The following is a 7,529-nucleotide window of genomic DNA, read 5'->3' on the forward strand; positions in this document are numbered from 1 at the left end:
GTAACTATCCGGTTAGTCCAGTCCTCTCACTTCCTCCGGTACCGTAGCCAGCCGGTTAGTCCAGTCCTCTCACTTCCTCCGGTACCGTAGCCAGCCGGTTAGTCCAGTCCTCTCACTTCCTCCGGTACCGTAGCCAGCCTCTCCCTCCCATCGCGTTGAAGTGAGATCCCATTCATCTCGGCCTCCCCGAAAGACGGTGGGGGGGGGGGTACAAGGCAACAAACTCCACACAAGACGGGCCTGCTGCCTTCCCTGTCCTCCACTCAGCCCCTTGAGGTGGCCCGAAACACACTACTTTAACACAGTAAACATGAGCCAGATTACTAAACTAACCCGGTCGGGATACGAACATCCCGACGCCGTTTGATCGATCAAAGCGCAACCAGCCCCTTCGATCACCGATCAAAACACACAAGAAGAAAGCGAAGGCACGTTTCACCCCCCGCCGCTTGGCTAAAGGGCTAACAAGCTACCTAAAAAATAAAACCAAAACATCCCGTATTTAGCGGCACAAAGTATACAACCTACCGTATCTGAAAGCCCGCACCCCGTTTTCCACCGCATCGGGGATAGTGGCGAGAACAGTAGTGTGTGAAACGCGGCATAAGGACAACTTGGGTAGTATTAAAACGTGAAAGACAACAAGCCTTTCCGTCTTGCCCTCTCAACTCCCCGTGGCCATGGAGGTCTCCAAATACACTCCAAGCAGAGAGAGAGAATGACGGTCGGTGTGCGCTAAGTATCGAGTGTGTGTTTAACAGCGCCTCGTCCGTTCGGAAAGACACACTACACCGGGAGAGAGGACACTACACGGGGAGAGAGGACACTACACCGGGAGAGAGGACACTACACCGGGAGAGAGGACACTACACCGGGAGAGAGGACACTACACCGGGAGAGAGGACACTACACCGGGGAGAGGACACTACACCGGGAGAGAGGACACTACACCGGGAGAGAGGACACTACACCGGGAGAGAGGACACTACACCGGGAGAGAGGACACTACACCGGGAGAGAGGACACTACACCGGGAGAGAGGACACAACACCGGGAGAGAGGACACTACACCGGGAGAGAGGACACTACACCGGGAGAGAGGACACTACACCGGGAGAGAGGTGCACATTGGAATGTCCCGCGGAGCGAATGTTCAGAAAATTGCAAATTTTAATAAGAAACCAAATATGATGTAGGTATTGAATTGACTCAATTAATAAACACAGGATGGATAATGGTACAGAATATTGGTTCAATTGTTGGGTTTATTCAGGAAAGATTAAAGAAGACAAAAAAAAATATCTCAATCTTGAAAAAAATCATTTCTGTCCTCCTACAGGAAAGGGCTATAAGGTACTTTAGAGAAATGATCGATTGAACAACACAATGAATACACCGATGCCACCCGTTACATTACATACGAGATAGAATGTCTAGACAATAACCAAAAGCAATTACAAACCACTGATCAATAAGCAGAATCGAAGAGTCAATACTTGTCTTGCAATGTGAACCGAATGGCAAATGAATAGAATGACGTAGCCCAACGCGCACCTTTGAATGGGTTACAGGGTCCAACAGCGGCGACTAGAAACACGTTCCACATGACAGTATGTGCTCAATAAAAACAGACAGGTAGAGACGAACCAAAAGCAAAAGTAGCCTCTTCGATTAAAAAAAATAAAAAATAAACATAATCCCTACAATTAAATAGACAAAAAAAGTAAACCAGAAACAACAGCCCAAAACAGACATTTTATAAACGAATAAATCTGTATAAATCTACCTTTCCGCTGTTGCTGCTCCGGTCGCCTTGGCGCAGAACCCATCTCCAGAGTGACTGACAGCAGGACAGCGCGAGAGCATGCCGCCGACAGTCGAGCTGTCAGTCACACGCCTGTAGCCAGTAAGTCAGGCATCGACCTGTGGAGAGAAGGGGGGAGGGTGCGATGGAGGGGAGAAAACGGAAAGGAAGGAGGGAGACTCAATAGTAAAAACCAAGTCATTATACTCATAGTTACTTAGCCAGTGCAATCAACCATAGTCTATGTATTCAAACATTAGAAATATACTATAATTCTAGTTATACAGTACACCAGTCAAAATGTTGGACACACCTACTCATTCAAGGGTTTTACTTTATTTTAACGTTCTTCAACACATCAACACTATGAAATAACACATATGGAATCATGTAGTAACCAAAAAAGTGTTAAACAAGTCAAAATATATTTTAGATTATTCAAAGTAGCCATCCTTTGCCTTGATGACAGCTTTGAACACTCTTGGCATTCTCTCAACCAGCTTCATGGTGTAGTCACCTGGAATGCTTTTCCAACAGTCTTGAAGGAGTTCCCACATATGCTGAGCACTTGTTGGCTGCTTTTCCTTCACTCTGCGGTCCAACTCATCCCAAACCATCTCAATTGGGTTGAGGTCGGGTGATTGTGGATGCCAGGTCATCTGATGCAGCCCTCTATCACTCTCTTTCTTGGTCAAATAGCCCTCATGCAGCCTGGAGGTGTGTTGGGTCATTGAACTGTTGAAAAAGAAATTATATTCCCACTAAGCACAAACTAGATGGGATGGTTTATCGCTGCAGAATGCTGTGGTAGCCATGCTGGTTAAGTGTGCCTTGAATTCTAAATAAATCACAGTGTCACCTGCAAAGCTCCCCCACACCTACTCCTCCATGCTTCACGGTGGGAAACACACATGCAGAGATCATCCGTTCACCTACTCCAGGTCTGACAAAGACACGGCGGTTGGAACCAAAAAATGTCCAATTTGGACTCATCAGACCCAAGGACAGATGTCCACTGATCTAATGTCCATTCCTCGTGTTTCTTGGCCCAAGCAAGTCTCTTTACACTAGTTAACTACTGTCACTTCTCTTGCGTTCATTGCACGCAGAGTCAGGGTATATGCAACAGTTTGGGCCGCCTGGCTCGTTGCCAACTAATTTGCCAGAATTGTACATAGTTATGACATAACATTGAAGGTTGTGCAATGTAACAGGAATATTTAGACTGATGGATGCCACCCGTTAGATAAAATACGGAACGGTTCCGTATTTCACTGAAATAATAAACGTTTTGTTTTCGAAATGATAGTTTCGGGATTTTACCAAATTAATGACCAAAGGCTCATATTTCTGTGTTTATTATATTATAATTAAGTCTATGATTTGATAGAGCAGTCTGAGTGGTGGTAGGCAGCAGAAGGCTCATAAGCATTCATTCAAACTTTACTGCATTTGCCAGCAGCTCTTAGCAATGCTTGAACCACAGCGCTGTTTATGACTTCAAGCCTATCAACTCCTGAGATTAGACTGGCAATACTAAAGTGCCTAGTAGAACATCCAATAGTCAAAGGTATATGAAATACAAATGGTAGAGAGAGAAATAGTCGACATGTCATAATTCCTATAATAACTACAACCTAAAACTTCTTAACTGGGAATATTGAAGAACTGGGAACTGGGAATATTGAAGAACTGGGAATATTGAAGAACTAGGAATATTGAAGAACTAGGAATATTGAAGAACTGGGAATATTGAATAACTGGGAATATTGAATAACTGGGAATATTGAAGAACTGGGAATATTGAATAACTGGGAATATTGAAGAACTGGGAATATTGAAGAACTGGGAACTGGGAATATTGAATAACTGGGAATATTGAATAACTGGGAATATTGAAGAACTGGGAATATTGAAGAACTGGGAATATTGAAGAACTGGGAATATTGAAGAACTGGGAATATTGAATAACTGGGAATATTGAAGAACTGGGAATATTGAAGAACTAGGAATATTGAATAACTGGGAATATTGAATAACTGGGAATATTGAATAACTGGGAATATTGAACCACCAGCTTTCATATGTTCTCATGTTCTGAGCAAGAAACTTAAACTTCAGCTTTCTTACATATTGCACTTTTACTTTCTCCTCCAACACGGTGTTTTTGCATTATTATTTATTTATTATTTAATCCAAATTGAACGTGTTTCATTATTTATTTGAGAATAAATTGTATGTATTATATTAAGTTAAAATAAATGTGTTCATTTAGTATGGTTGTAATTGTCATTATTACAAATATAATATATATATATAAATATATCAATCGGTATCTGATTTTTTTGGTCCTCCAATAATCGGTATCGGCGTTGAAAAATCATAATCGGTCGACTTCTACTGTGTACCAACCCTACCTTGTCACAACACAACTGATTGGCTAAGAAGGAAAGAAATTCCCCAAATTAACTTTTAACAAGACACATCTGTTAAATTGAAATGCATTCCAGGTGACTACCTCATGACGTTGGTTGAGAGAATGCCAAGAGCTGTCATCAAGGCAAAGGGTGGTTACTTTGAAGAATCTCAAATAGAAAAGATATTTAAATTTGTTTAACACTTTTTTTGGTGACTGCATTATTCCATATGTGTTATTAAATCGTTTGAATGTCTTCACTATTATTCTACAATGTAGAAAATAGTGTAAAAAAATAAAGAATGAGTAGGTGTGTCCAATCTTTTGACTGGTACTGAATGTATTCAAATAGGTGTAAATCATCGTTACCTTGAAACAGCCAAGCGTCCTGTATGGTGGCCACTCCTCGCCAGTAGACTGGTGTTTTCCTCCTCTCCCCATCCCAGACCTGCAGGTGGACCACCAGGTCAGTAGGGGGGGCTCTGCTCTGTCCATACAGATAACAGAGGAGGGGTTCCACACCTGGCTGCTGCTAGGACCTCTCTCCATACCGCCCTTTGGAGAGAGAGAGAGAGATAGTTCAAACAGGTGTCTCTATTGGGGAGGCAGGAGAGAGGGGGGGAGAGGAGGGGGATAGGGAAGAGAGAGAGAGGGAGGGAGAGAGATGGGGAGGGAGAGAGGGGAGGGAGAGAGGGAGAGAGAGAGAGGGGAAGGAGAGAGGGGAGTTAAAGAGTCAGGGAGAGAGAGACAGAGAGAGAGAGAGAGAGAGAGAGAGGGAGGGAGGGTTCAAACAGGTGTCTCTTTTGGGGAGGGAGAGAGAGAGGGGGAGGAGGGAAGAGAAAGAGAGAGAGAGAGAGAGAGAGAGAGAGAGAGAGAGCAAGAGAGACAGAGAGAGACAGAGACAGAGAGAGAGAGAGAGAGGAAGGATGAGAGAGAGAGAGAGAGACAGAGAGAGACAGAGACAGAGAGAGAGAGAGGAGGGAAGAGAGAGAACTCCCGGTAGTTTGGTTTCTGCCACTTCCTCAATTTGTACTCCCTCCATACTTAATTGTATCCAATGCTATGTTGGCCTTTTCTTAGTGGAACAGACCAACATAACTTTGGTTTTCTTGGTATTTAAAACAAGTTTGTTCCGGCAAACCCACTCCCTGATATTCTCCAAATCTCCTTGTAAAGCTGTACCTGTTGAACCGATTGTCTTGCTGTATAAATTGTTGTATCATCTGCAAACATAGTAGCTTGAGTTTCAGATAAGGCATAAGGAAGGTCATTGGTATATATTAAATTAAGAAGTGGTCCAAGGCAACTGCCCTGCGGTATTCCACAGTTTAAAGCATAAGGGGAAGAAAATTAACCGTTGATACAGGTGGACTGTTTCCTGTCAGTTAGATATGACTGTACCCAATTCAATGCTACCTCCATAAAACCATAATGCATTTAATATTTGTCAAAATTATCTCATGATCCACTAAATCAAATGCTGCAGTAAAATCTAAAAAGAATACCCCCACAAACCTGTCATTATCCGTAGCATTGAGCCACTGGTCGGTCATGTCAACCAATGCAGTGGTAGTGCAAGTGTTTTTGCGATAAGCATGCTGATTGGCTGGAATAAGATCATTCTTTTCCATGTACTCCCATATTTGTCGACTCACAATTACCCTCCAATATCTTACTGAGTGAAGGGAGTAGATGAGTGAAGGGAGAGAGAGGAGAGGAGGGAGAGGAGGGAGGAGGGAGAGAGACAGGGAGAGTGGGGGGGAGAGAGGAGGTGAGGGAGAGAGAGGAGGGAGAGAGAGAGAGGAGGGAGAGAGACAGGGAGAGTGAGGAGGAGGGGGAGAGAGAGGAGGTGAGGGAGAGAGAGAGGAGGAGAGGGTAAAGAGAGACAGAGAGGGGGGGTCAAGCAAGTAGCTTAACTAATGGGGGAGGAGATCGATAGGGAGAGAGAATTGGGATTGGAGAGAACAGAGTAGAGAGACAGACAGACTCCAATTTCTGTAACAAGAGTCATATCTCAGTCTGTGTAAACTCTATATAACTCTGCTTTAGTCCAGACTAGAGTCATATCTCAGTCTGTGTAAACTCTATATAACTCTGCTGTAGTCCAGACTAGAGTCATATCTCAGTCTGTGTAAACTCTATATAACTCATATGTAGCTACTGTCTGTCTGTCGGTGTTGTTTATCCTTCAGGTCTCTGTCTGTTGGTGTTGTTTATCCTCCAGGTCCCTGTCTGTTGGTGTTGTTTATCCTCCAGGTCTCTGTCTGTCTGTTGGTGTTGTTTATCCTCCAGGTCTCGGTCTGTTGGTGTTGTTTATCCTCCAGGTCCCTGTCTGTTGGTGTTGTTTATCCTCCAGGTCTCAGTCTGTCTGTCGGTGTTGTTTATCCTCCAGGTCTCTGTCTGTCTGTTGGTGTTGTTTATCCTCCAGGTCTCGGTCTGTTGGTGTTGTTTATCCTCCAGGTCTCAGTCTGTCTGTCGGTGTTGTTTATCCTCCAGGTCTCTGTCTGTCTGTTGGTGTTGTTTATCCTCCAGGTCTCTGTCTGTTGGTGTTGTTTATCCTCCAGGTCTCTGTCTGTCTGTTGGTGTTGTTTATCCTCCAGGTCTCTGTCTGTCTGTTGGTGTTGTTTATCCTCCAGGTCTCTGTCTGTCTGTTGGTGTTGTTTATCCTCCAGGTCTCTGTCTGTTTGTGTTGTTTATCCTCCAGGTCTCTGTCTGTTGGTGTTGTTTATCCTCCAGGTCTCTGTCTGTTGGTGTTGTTTATCCTCCAGGTCTCTGTCTGTTGGTGTTGTTTATCCTCCAGGTCTCTGTCTGTTGGTGTTGTTTATCCTCCAGGTCTCTGTCTGTCTGTTGGTGTTGTTTATCCTCCAGGTCTCTGTCTGTTGGTGTTGTTTATCCTCCAGGTCTCTGTCTGTTGGTGTTGTTTTTATCCTCCAGGTCCCTGTCTGTTGGTGTTGTTTATCCTCCAGGTCTCTGTCTGTTGGTGTTGTTTATCCTCCAGGTCTCTGTCTGTTGGTGTTGTTTATCCTCCAGGTCTCTGTCTGTTGGTGTTGTTTTTATCTGTCTCCCAGGTCTCTGTCTGTTGGTGTTGTTTATCCTCCAGGTCTCTGTCTGTTGGTGTTGTTTATCCTCCAGGTCTCTGTCTGTTGGTGTTGTTTATCCTCCAGGTCTCTGTCTGTCTGTTGGTGTTGTTTATCCTCCAGGTCTCTGTCTGTTGGTGTTGTTTATCCTCCAGGTCTCTGTCTGTTGGTGTTGTTTATCCTCCAGGTCTCTGTCTGTTGGTGTTGTTTATCCTCCAGGTCTCTGTCTGTT

The 7,529-nt window shown here is 44.1% G+C and overlaps 1 protein-coding gene across 3 annotated transcripts in view; it reads right to left on the bottom strand.

Annotated features, from left to right (window-relative positions):
• The window catches only part of LOC121845001 (axin-1-like), a 29,341-nt gene extending 28,502 nt beyond the window's left edge, over positions 1-839 (bottom strand). For 2 of the 3 annotated variants that reach the window (XR_006082266.1, XM_042315656.1), the window contains exon 1: positions 529-838. The gene's annotated coding sequence lies outside the window, so the exon portion shown is untranslated. Of the gene's footprint in view, positions 1-528 lie in introns of all 3 variants that reach the window. The other variant, XM_042315657.1, reaches the window with a different exon arrangement.
• Between the last annotated feature and the right edge of the window lie 6,690 nt (positions 840-7,529).

The sequence above is a fragment of the Oncorhynchus tshawytscha genome, unplaced genomic scaffold (assembly GCF_018296145.1).
Source record: "Oncorhynchus tshawytscha isolate Ot180627B unplaced genomic scaffold, Otsh_v2.0 Un_scaffold_3215_pilon_pilon, whole genome shotgun sequence".
Classification (NCBI taxonomy): domain Eukaryota; kingdom Metazoa; phylum Chordata; class Actinopteri; order Salmoniformes; family Salmonidae; genus Oncorhynchus; species Oncorhynchus tshawytscha.